At 44.5% G+C, this 12,919-nt stretch overlaps 1 protein-coding gene across 4 annotated transcripts in view; it reads right to left on the reverse strand.

The window, feature by feature from the left end:
- The window catches only part of LOC121279178 (matrix metalloproteinase-16-like), a 295,815-nt gene that overhangs the window by 138,919 nt on the left and 143,977 nt on the right, over positions 1-12,919 (reverse strand). The gene's annotated exons all lie outside the window — the stretch shown is intronic.

Consider the following 12,919-nt stretch of genomic DNA (forward strand, 5'->3'; position numbering starts at 1 on the left):
TGCATCATTGTTTCACTTTCCTGATTCCCTGTATTGTCATTGAAAGACTCCTAATGTGTCTCTGCTGTGCCTCTCTCCTAATTTGGAATTGCACAGTTCAGTTGGGTGCCCCTTTAATCAGGCGACCAGTGCAGCGCGCTTGTTCTCCAATCTGCCTGCAGAGACCTCAGCAGCAGAGCTTCTCCTCATTTTAAATTTGTACTGTGCCATCGCTGCATGTTGGAAGATGGTGGTGCTGAAGTCTCACTGCCAGACCAGTTGGACCCACCCTGTGAATATGGAAGCCCCTCCCATTGTCCCAGAGGAGCTTAATATTCAGGTTTCCCTCTCTCCAAGATCTCTCAATCCTCCCCTTGTTATTCCTTGATCCCATCGTGATTGTGGTGGATATCCTTTTGTTAGCCACTGAACATTTCAAGGTGGATGTGCCCATGTCCGATGTGGACCTCAACACTCCCCATCTTGAGGCCACTTGCACAGTTACACATACACCCCCTGACACACAGCCTTGGACACTCCCTCTATGCTGTTTCCTCATCTGTAGGCTGCAGATGCCTCCCCTGACTGAGTGTGCCGCCTGTGGCCCAGTACGATGTCAGAAACCCCCCGGACTAATATGAGTGATGTTATGACAATACCCTGTGCACAACATGCTGGGCATGACTGAGACTGGACTGACATACCCTCCCCCTCCCTGGACTGGGAAAAGGATAGTCTTTGCAAGCTCAACAATGTAAACTGAAGCGCTTCTTCACTCAGCGCTCCTCCCATTCTGGCCTCAAGCAGCTCGTGCCATTCTGTAACATACTTTCTCCCCATCTTGGTGCTGAGGACGCTAAACCCCCACACACTCCCCCAGCCATGTGTCTGAGTGCAACCTTCCTCACTCGTACCCCCAGTGCAGCCCTAGCCCTACAGCCGCGTCCCACACCTGAGACTGGTTCACCACCCTTTCCCAATGCAGTCTAGGTCCTACAGCTCCTTCCCATCCCTGAGGCCAGTTCCCCTCGTTCACCAGTACAGCCCTTACCCCGCAGCCCATTACCATACCTCTAGCTAGTTTCCCCCCTTCCCCAGTGCAGCGCTAACCCTGCAGGCCATTAAAAGCCTGCCCTGCCTTACTGCTGGTCTGGTAGATGGAGTTTTGCCTCTGACACCCCCCTGAAAGTGATGCGGTCCTGCCAGCGAAACCTGGCACTGATTAACGTGAGTGCTGTGAAATGCAAGGAAGGTGAACTAACCTCGAAGTCACAAGTCAGGTGCATGGCGCTTATGTCTCTTTGTGAGACATGTTCTAATTACACACTGACGTGCCCTGATGATCCAGTATGGCGGGCGGTGGGGGTGTGATTCTGGCAAGGAGTCCTTATAATAAGATGCAAATATATTGAAATGATGGTCCCGACATGCTGCGGTGGGAAACGTGGCCCACCATTGAAGGCTGCAGTGCACAACTGCAAACTGTCTTTACGATGCTGTAAAATCGATTTTTGCCCTTCTCGCACCACGACACCCGTAGTGAATGGGAGGAGAAAATCCTGGCCTTTGTTCTTTTGGTTTCTGATATTGTTAGGCTTGGAACATGCTGCAAATCAACTGTTATGGTTGCGGTGTAATTTGCATATACATTTCAAAATTCCTTGAAGTGTTTCATCTAAGACACCCACACAATAAGCTTTTTCAGTGTGACAGATCACACTGTCTTTGAAAGTGTCTCTTTTTGTTCCAAATCCAAAATTTTATTCATGTCAGGCTCAGAAGAGATTAATCCCTTCTGTTTCTTTTAGCCAGTGACATAGAAATTTCAAATGTACCCAAAAATAAGCATGTAAGGGACACAGGGAACAATCCCTGCACCTGAATGGAAAGGCCTGAGACACATGTATTATTAGGCCTTAGCCCTCATTATCTTCAGGCCAGCAAGCTGCAGGCAACAAATAAACAACTCTATATTGCTTGGCAGAGAAGAAGACTTGAAGACCAGGGCACTGCAATGCCATCAGTGAGTCCTTAATGGGTACTAGAAAGGAGAATGACTGGGATACAGGCAGCTGTCATTAGGACCGAGAGTGGCAGTGACTGGAAGGAAACTTTCCTGCCTGGGAGTGTGTCGATTTGTGTGTTGCTCATTAACATAAAGATGTCTATGTGTGTGTGTGTGGTTCCAACTGTTTCCCTGTTCAGTTGCCAGGGCACAATTTCCTCTGTGAAAATAGTAACAGCTGAGCATCTTTCAATTGTTAAAATATGACTAATGAAGTAACGCAAAGCATGAGGAGTAAATGGATCCACCCCCATACAGCACAATACTACATATGGCAATTAATTCTGGGGAGGCAGTGAATGGTGGTGTAGTGGCATTGTCATTGAACTGAGACCCAGGGTAATGCTCTGGGGACGTGAATTTGAATTCAATAAAAGTCTGGAATTAAAAGTCTAATGATGACCATGAAACCATTGTCGATTGTTGTAAAAACCCATCTGGTTCACTAATGTCCTATAAGAAAGGAAATCTGTTGTCCTTATCTGGTTTGGTCTACATGTGGCTCCAGACCCACAGCAATGTGGTTGACTCTTAAATGTCATCTGAAATGGCCTAGCAAGCCACTCAGTTGTATGAAACCGCTACAAAAAATTGGAAAAAGAATGAAACTGGACAGACCACCTGGCATTGACCAAGGCACCGGAAGCGACAATGGTAAACTCAGCCCTGTCGACCCTGCAAAGTTCTCCTTACTAACTTCTGGGTGCTCGTGTCAAAATTGGGAGAGTTGTCTCACAGACTAGTCAAGCAACAGCCTGACACAGTCATACTCACAGAATCATGTCAAGACACCATCATGATCCCTCGGTATGTCCTGTCCTGTCAGCAGGACAGACCTAGCAAAGGTGGCAGCACAGTGGTATACATTCAAGAGAGAGTTGCACTGGGAGTCTTCAACATTGACTCCAAACCCAATGAAGTCTCATGGCATCAGGTCAAACATGGGCAAGGAAACCTACTGCTGATTACTATGTACCAGCCTCTCTCAGCTGATGAATCAGTGCTTCTCCATATTGAACACCACTTGGAGGAAGCACTGAAGGTGGCAAGGGCGCAGAATATACTCTGGGTGGGGGACTTCAACGTCCATCACCAAGAGTGGCTCGGTAGCACCACTACAGACTGAGCTGGCTGAGTCCAAAATCTAGCAACTCAAGACTGAGCACGCATGAGATGCTGTGGGCCATCAGCAGCAGCAAAATTGTACTCAAACACAATCTGCAATCTCATGGCCTGGCAATCCCCCACTCTATCATTATCACTAAGACAGGGGATCAACCCTGGATCAAGGAAGAGTGCAGGAGGGCATGCCAGGAGCAGCACCAGGTATACCTAACAATGATGTGCCAACCTGGTGAAGGATTACTTGTGTGTCAAACAACACAAGCAACAAGTGATAGACAGGGTGAAGAGATTCCACAACCAACAGATCAGATCTAAGCTCTGCAGTCCTGCCACATCCAGTTGTGAATGGTGGTGGATAATTAAACAACTCACTGGAGGTGGAGGCTCCACAAATATCCCCATCCTCAATGATGAGGGAGCCCAGCACATCAGTGCAAAAGATATGGCTGAAGCATTTGCTACAATTTTCAGCCAGAAGTGCCGAGTGGATGATCCATCTCAACCTCCTCTGGAAGTCCCCAGCAACACAGATGCCAGTCTTCAGCCAATTCGATTCAGTCCCTATGGTATCAAGAAACGGCTGTAGGCACTGGATATTGCAAAGGCTTTGGGCCCTGATAATATGCTGGCAACAGTATTGAAGACTTGTGCTCCAGAACAGGCTGCGCCCCGAGCAAAGCTGTTCCAGTACAACTACGCCACAGGCATCTATCTGGCAATGTGGGAAATTGCCCAGGTATGTCCTGCACACAAAGTTGCAGGGCAAATCCAACCTGGCCAATTACTGCTCCATCAGTCTACTCTTGATCATCAGTAAAGTAATGAAAGCAATCATCAACAGTGCTATCAAACGGCACTTGCTTAGCAATAACCTGCTCACTGATGCCCAGTTTGGGTTCTGCCAGGGTCACTCAACTCCTGACCTCATTACAGCCTTGTGTCAAACATGGTGTCAGGAAGATATAATAATTCTCATAATATTATTGGAATTTAATGTAAAATAGAGTAATAGTGGGATGTGTCTACGTGTCTGTGTGACTTAATTAAATTAAACTGGGTGTGTTGATGTAAGAAGAGAAGTTAGGTTTGAAATGTTAATCAGATAAACATGGGGAAGTTTAGAAACATAGGTGTCAAAGGAACATTTGCATTTTTAAATAAACCAGACCAGATTGTCTTCAAAGGAGGAGTGAAAGGTGTCACCGTGCCAGGCGAAGTTTAGAAACAGTGTGTTTATCTTTTCCCAAAGATTACCGATAAAACTTAGTGCTGTGAGAGGTTTTTATTTTCAGGAAGATGAAGTCCAAAGACATGGTGAAACAATGGGTATTTGCATTCAAAAAGGAAAATATGCATAAGACTATTTGCAAAGGAGGGCATTTTAAGGTCTTACAAATCTGAAAAAGCCTTCATCATTTCTGCCTCATGCTGCTGTCTTCAAAAGACTGAAGTTAAGAAAACTCACTTCGCATTCGACTTGTTCAGGGTATCATGCTTCTTTGCCTGGGTCTTTTAAAATCCATGGATATAATTTTGCCCTCATCGGGCGGGCTCAGTGGGAGGGACTGGGAGCAGTCGGGAAGCCGACCGTCGCTCATGATTGGGCCGCGACTGTGATTTCTGGCCCGCCCAGCGTGAAACGCTTGCTGCAGCGCTCAGCGCTGCCTGTGTGAAGGCGGGGCTTGGGGCAAGCAGGGAACTTTATGCCTCCGGGCGGGTGTGCACAAGCGTAGCTCCCTGAGGCACAGAGCTACCTCAGGAAGATGCAGATTTTTAAAAAATTAAAACTAAAGAATTTTAAAATGTTAAGAAACATGCCCCCTCTTGTGATTCTGTCACAGCAGCAGGGACAAGTTAGTAACGAAATGTTGAAATTTTAATTTTATTTTTATTTGCTGTTAGAAACCTCATCCCACCCATGGTTGAGGTTTCCTAAAAAACCCAAAGGATGTTTGGCCTTTGCGCCTGCCCGCCAAACGTAAGAGTGGACGGGCAGCGAAAAATTTAATTCAATTGGTACTTTAATGGCTTTAATCAGCCTATTAATTGTCGGTGGGCGCGTGTGCCTGCCAACCAAAATATAACGAGGGTGCGCAATGATGTCATCGCATGTCATTTTACGCTCGTTCAGGTTGGGCGCACATTCGCCCGATGAGTGAAAAATTCTGGCTTATGGGTAGGATTTTCTGTACCTGCCTGCCGCCGGGGTCTTCCGGTCCCGCCACAAGTCAATGGGCTTCGGGCTGGGGCGCTGCCTCACCCACGGCAGGTCCCGCCCATGACCGGGTTGGAAAATCCCACCCTTACTGTTGCCTTAATGAAAGTGTAACTGGGAGTTAGATTGATTAGGGGATTTAGAAGTTATCTTAGTAGTTATTTGTAAATCTACATATGTATTTAAAAATCATTTCTCTTATTAATAAATACTTAATCTAGTTTTGTGAAAGCTATAAGACTTGGTAGTCTTATTACTACTGAATTCAAATCATGCATCTCAAAATTTATACAAACTGCAAAACAAGTTGTTTCAAGTTTCCCTTTGGATTTGAACAACTCAGCATTTACCATTGGCTGTGCCATAACAATGGACAAAAGAGCTGAACTCCAAAGGTGAGGTGAGAGTCACTGCCCTTGGCTGCAAGACAGCATTTGACCGAATGTGGCATCAAGGAGCCCTAGCAAAACTGGAGACAATGGGAATCAGGGGTAAAACTCACTGCTGGTTGGAGTCATACCTAGCACAAAGGAAGATGGTCGTGGTTTTTGGAGTTCAGTCACCTCAGTTCCAGGACATCACTGCAGGAGTTCCTCAGGGTAGTATCCTCGGCCCAAACATCTTCAGCAGTAGGTTGACCTGTTCCTCAGATGGGACTGTAAAAATGTTGTTAGATTAAATACGCTGGAGGAGGTAGTTACCAGATGGCCATCTGGTACCCCGAAGAGTGGATGATGATGTGTGGCGAGATATTAATGCATGTCAATGGAAGCAGCACTGTATCTTGGTTGTGGGGCTACAAGACATTTAACAGCCTCACCATCTTCAGCTGCTTCATCAGCGACCTTCCTTCCATCATAAGGTCAGAAGTGGGAATGTTCACTGATGATTGCACAATGTTCAGCACCATTTTTTCCAGCAAGGTAAACCTTTAAAATTGAACTATAATTGTTCTCAAACTTACAGATTTCTCATTACGTAACATTTATATTAGCTCTGATTAGAAGCAACACGTAACAATTTTAACAGTGCATATCAACTCAATCATATTTACCTTTTTGACAAAGATTACAATTCAATGCTTCAGCATTTACTTCAGTTTAAATATGTTTGGAGTTTTTTTGATATTCATTCATGGGATGTGGGCAGTGCTGGCTAGGCCAGGTAATGAAGCAGTCCATGTCCAAATACAGCATACTTGGACAATATCCAGGCTTGGATAGCAAGTAACATTCGCGCCACACAAGTGCCAGGCAATGACTATCTCCAACAAGAGTGAATCTAACCATCATGCCACTGGATTTAATGACATTAGCATTGCTGAATCCTCAATATCAACACCCTGAGGGTTACTATTGACCAGAAACTGAACTGGACCAGCCATATAAATACTATGACCTCAACAGGAGGTCAGAGGCTAGGAATCCTGCAGCGAATAACTCCTGTCTAGACTCCCCAAAGCCTGTCCACCATCTACAAGGCGCAAGTCAGGAGTGTGATGGAATACTCTCCACTTGCCTGGATGAGCACAGCTTCAACAACACTCTAGCAGCTTGACACCATCCACAACATTCACTCCCTCCACCACCGACACACAGTAGCAGCAGTGTGTATCAACCACAAGATGCACTGTAGGAACTCAACAAAGCTCCTTAGACAGAACCTTCCAAACCCACAACCATTCCATCTAGAAGGACAAGGGCAGGAGATTGATGGGAACACAACTACCTGGAAGTTCCCCTCCAAGCCACTCACCATCCTGACTTGAAAATATATTGCCGTTCCTTCACTGTCACTGGGTCAAAATCCAGGAACTCTCCCTAACAGCACTGTGGGTGTAGCTACACCACATGGACTGCAGCTGTTCAAGAAGCTGGCTCACCACCACCTTCTCAAGGTCAGTTAGAGATGGGCAATAAATGCTGGCCTAGCCAGCACTGCCCACATCCCATGAATGAATATCAAAAAAACTCCAAACATATTTAAACTGAAGCAAATGCTGAAGCATTGAATTGTAATCTTTGTCAAAAAGGTAAATATGATTGAGTAATATACACTGTTAAAATTATTACGTGTTGCTTCTAATCAGTGCTAATATAAATGTTACGTAATGAGAAATCTGTGAGTTTGAGAGCAATTATAGTTCAATTTGATAGGTTTACCTTGCTGGAAATAGGCCATTTATTCTAACATTGTTGATACTTTTACTCCGTGTATTCCTGAAACATGTCCAGCTGCTAATGTAATATTGACCTACCTAGTTAAAGATTAGAATCTAATTATGCCCATGGATTCTGCATTCATGTAGCTGATGTTGCTCTCCTCACACACCCAGCTGCACACTTGTTCCAAATTTCATGCTGCAGTTTTGTTGGGATGTATGTCAGATATTGCAATATTAGCACATCCCCTGCAATTAAAACGCTGAGCCTGCTTACTTTTAAGCATGACTGATTAATATTGAAAGCAAACTCAAGGCATGATTTGTAGAGAAGAACAATGCGCTTGCAGCCTGGCCTACATCCTCTTCAAAGGAATTGCTGTAGTACTGATCAAAGAACGATAAAAATGAAACCATTGGCCATGTCACCCAACAGACTTGGGAGCAGTTGATTGGCCTATTCCTCGGATGGGCCTGTAAAAATGTTATTACGTTAGGCATGCTGGAGGAGGTAGTTACCAGATGGTCAGCTGGTGCCCTGAAGAGTGGGTGATGTTGTGTGACGTGGGGTATTAACGCATTTCAGTGGAAGCAGTATTATGTCTTGGCTGCGGGGCCTCAAGGCATTTAACGGCCTCAGCAGCTGTGTCATGAGAAGACGTCACCGCAGCCTTATTTTAATGGAGTTTATTATGTGAGTAGTTCCCTCCCACTCACACAGTCCTAAAGCACTTTGATAGCTTCTCATGATTGTTCACTATGCTCCAGAATACAATTTTGCAGCAGCTTTCTTTCACAATAACATTTTATTTCCTAACAATCTTTTGCAACCTAACAAACCCGTTCATCCACTGTACCACAATAATGCTTGTTTCTATCCTCTCACTCTCTCTGGGCAGCTAGCTACTAATGGATACCTGTGTCTGACCTCCTTCCCATGTCAATTGGGAAATCCCTTCTACTGTTTTTTCAGGAAAAATCAGCACATCTCAGCCATGACTCACCATCCCTGCTTGGAAATATATCGCCGTTCCTTCGCTGTCGCTGGGTCAAAATCCAGGAAATCCCTCCCTAACAGCACTGTGGGTGTACCTACACCACATGGACTGCAGCGGTTCAAGAAGGCAGCTCACCATCGCCTTTTCAAGGACAATAAATGCTGGTCCAGCCAGTGAAGACCATATCCAATGAATGAATAATAAAAGAAAAACATAAGAAGAGGAAATGAAACTGCACAGAAGGATCTTTTTTGGATATGTATTGAGGTGTATATAGCAGAAATATTACAGCACGTAACATACAACTTTGATAAAAATTCCATATAATAGGCATGCCAGAAAAGTTGAAGCCTTTTTAGGAGTAAAAGGGGCAGTAGCAGCATGGACAGGAAATTTGTCTAAGTGACAGGGAGCAGACAGTAGTGGTGAAGGGTTTTTTTTGGACTGGAGGAAGGTAGACAGTGCAGTTCCCCAGGACCACTGTTTTTCTTGATATATAATAATGACTTGGGCTTGGGTGCACAGGGAACAATTTCAACATTTGCAGATGGCACAAAACTTGGAAGTATAGTGATCTATAAGAATGATAGTGATAGACTTCATGGACAGGTTGCTGGAATGGGCAGACACGTGGCACACAAACATAGGAATTAGGAGCAGGAATAGGCCATTTGCCCCTTCAGCCTGCTTCGCCATTCAATAAGGCCATGGCTGATCTGATTGTGGCCTCAATTCCACATGTGGCAAATAAAATTTAATGCAGTAACATGTGAAGTGATACATTTTGGTTGGAAGAAGAAAGAAAGGCAAAAATAAAATAAAAAATACAATTCTAAAGTGGGTACAGAGACCTGGAAATGTGTATGAACCCTGGAAGGTGGCAAAGGAGGTTGAAAAAGTGGTTAAAAATGCAAACAGGAGCCTGAGGTTTACAAACAGAGGCATAGTGTACAAAGGCAAGGAAGTTATGTTGAACCTTTATAAAACGTTGGTTCAGTCTCACCTAGAATATTATGTCCAATTCTGCACACCACACTTTAGGACGGGTGTGAAGCTTTAGAGGGTGCAATAAAGATCTTCAACTACATGGATAGATTGGAGAATCTGGGGTTGTTCTCCTTGGAGAAGAGAAGTTGAGAGGGAATTTAATGAGAGGTCCAGATAATGTAAAGGTTGGCAGATAGGTCAAGGAGTAGATCACAGATTTACAGTGACTACGAAAAGAACCAGAGGTGACATGAAGAATATTGTTTTTACACAGTGAACCATTAGGATCTGGAATGCACTGCCTAAGGGTGTGGTGGAAGCAGGTTCAATTGCAGCTTTCAAAAAGGAATTGGTAAGCAACTGAAGAGAAAGAATTTACAGGGTTATGAGGAAAGGGCAGGAACTGGGACTAGCTAACTGCTCTTACAGAGAGCTGGTGCAGAGCTGAATGGTCTCCTTCTGTGGTGTCACTATTCTATGATGCTACTATGATAATACGTTAATGAAGCTTTCTAGCCACAAGAAAATACAATGTGGCAAACATTGGCACAACACATAATATTTTGGGAATAAAATCAGATTGCACTTATATTGTGCTGTGCTCTTCTTATCATAGTATTGAATGATGCATTGCTGAGTGACAGAAAGGAAGCCAAAAGCAAACAAAATCTGGCAATAAATCGGGCACCTGATCGTTTTCATCAGTTTCCTACTGGGTTGGTTAGGTTAAGATTACCCCCACAGTCTTCAGGCTTACGAAACCCAAGCTTAGCATCAGTTAATTCCTACATCGGGATATATTTAAGGCAGGGGGTGGGGGTCTCACCTGCTGGCAGGGCAGCAGTGGGTCTTCCCCTGGATTAAGGGCCCCGGAGTCAGGAATAGTGCAACGCAAGACTTGCTGGATTGCCCTGCCAACATACCAGTGGTGGTGGGATGAGGCCCTTAAGTGTGCATTAATTGCCACTTAAGGGCCTCAACTGGCAGCAGGGCGAGAAAGATATCCACTATCTTTCCCACAGGAGATTTAATCAGGGAAAAGGCAGGAAGGCAGTGATGTCCTCATTCGGTACCCTTACGCCTGATGAAATGCACCCCCCCCCCCCCCCCACCCCCCCCCCCCCCCCCCCCCTCCCCCACCATAGCCTCCAAACTCGCCTCGGGGAAGGACATTGAATTCCTCCCATTATATCTCTTCTGTTTTTAATTATTTTTAACTCTGGTGGTGTCCTGTCTCATAGCCCTTGACTCTTTACCTTAATTTCTCAATTTAAAAGCACAAGGGCATCTCTACCATAATACAGTATCTCCTTTCTTTTTGCAGCTGCCCTGTAGAGTTTGCACAGAAACCACTGAATGCTCTAATAATTGCTGAACTGGCCATGTGATATTTACAACAAAATAACCACAGAAAAAGTCAGGGATTTGCTCTCAACATTTCCTGCCTCTAGAACTAAGCAAGTGACAGAATGGATTGTGTTCAGCAGACACATGTTAGGAACACCTCAGGCACTACTTGATCTGCTTCTGCCTGTGGTTTTCATCTCTTAATTCATTCTGCTGACCTACATAGGGTTTGATCAAAAACAAAAAGGTTTACAATGGTCTCTCAAAACAGAAAAGAGACTCGCTATTAAAGGGGTTGTTTTCTAAAGAAGTGTCTGACAAACCTTTCTCCTTTTTACAACCCACAATGCAATCATGCAAACCACTTTGAAGCACCAATGCAACAAGAGTGATGCCTGGTGTTTTGGATACCTCTCCATCTCCAGACAATGAATGCTTTTGCTGAACAATATAAAGCACTTCTTAAGTTGTGAATTTTTCAGTTCTTACCAGTGGATCTCCCATGGCACTGATTATGGTAGTTTGAATGGAAATTTACCATGGCCAGAATTTTACGTTGACTGGGTGGGCGGGCACGCGCTTGACCTGAATGCATGTGAAATTGCACAAAATGACGTCGGGTGTGTGTCCTGACATCATCTCACATGCAGGCAATATTGAGGTCAGCGGGCGTATGCAGGAGTTGGAGCTGTGCCCGCTGACAATTAAAGGGCCAATTGAGGCCTTTAAATACCCTACTGCCTGCTGCATTCGCTGCTCCCAATGCGGTCTCCTCTAGGGGCCTGCCTGACTTAGGCAGAAGCCTTGTTAAGACCTGAAAATTATTATTTATTTATTTTTATTCATTCATGGGATGTGGGCGTCACTGGCTAAATCAGCATTGCCCATCGCTAATTGCCCTTGAGAAGGTGGTGGTGAGCTGCCTTCTTGAATTGTTGCAGTCCATGTGGCATAGGTACACCCACAATGCTGTTAGGGAAGGAGTTCCAGGATTTTGACCCAGCGACAGTAAAGGAACAGTGATATATTTCCAAGTTAGGATGGTGTGTGTCTTGGAGAGGCACTTCCAGGTGGTGGTAATCCCATGCAGCTGCTGCCCTTGTCATTATGTAATGTCATTCGGAACCTGATGGTATTTTAATAGCTGGCTGGGCAGGGCACCAAACTTTAACAGTCAGGCATACTTCCCAGTCTTTTTAATCAGCAAGTTGGCAAGTGACAGTTAAATAGGTCTGTACATGAAAATAACATAGCCTACCTATGGTAATCTGATGTGTAATATATCTTCAAGAAGAATGTTATAATGGAAAAACACATGATCATAGTATCCAATAGCAGAGTAGCGTGTGCTACCTTAGTAGTCAGTATTCAGTAGTGAGTAGTCTACAGTTAGAGTCTATAATATAGAGACAGAGTTTGAGTTATAAGCACACAAGTATAGCTATTAAGTTCCTTTGTAAATAAATAGAATGTGTTCTGCATAAGAATTGTCTGCTGATCTACTCTGTCTATGGTACCAATTCAGCCATCCCGAAACAAGCGTGCATCCCTGATCCATTAGTCTAACTAAACTAGTGACCAGGATCCAAAAAACTGGTGATGAGCAAAAGCAATAAAAAGCAAGGAAGGACGAGAAAAAAGCAAGAGGAAGCGAGGAAGGAAATCAAGAGAACCGAAATCGGGCCATACCTCACATGATAATTGTAAGTGGAGTTTCTGTCCCAATCGTCAAAACAGTCCCCTCTAAGCATGCCACAGTTTGGAAAAGTTGAACCACTCGACCCAACCACTGGTGATTGGTCTCATTATGTTGAGTGCCTTACATTCTTTTTCCAAGCTAACGACATGGTGGGGCAGGAGGAGAGGCAAGCGATCCTCTTATCCACATGTGGGAGTAAGACCTATGGATTTATTCAATGTTTGACAACATCCAATGTCCCGGATTCAAAAAGCTTTGATGACTTAGTGATCCTTGTGAAGAGTCATTACTATCCCAAGCCCTCAGTGACGATGCAACGGTTCAAATTTAACAAAAGAAATAG

The sequence above is a fragment of the Carcharodon carcharias genome, chromosome 6 (genome assembly GCF_017639515.1).
Source record: "Carcharodon carcharias isolate sCarCar2 chromosome 6, sCarCar2.pri, whole genome shotgun sequence".
NCBI lineage: Eukaryota > Metazoa > Chordata > Chondrichthyes > Lamniformes > Lamnidae > Carcharodon > Carcharodon carcharias.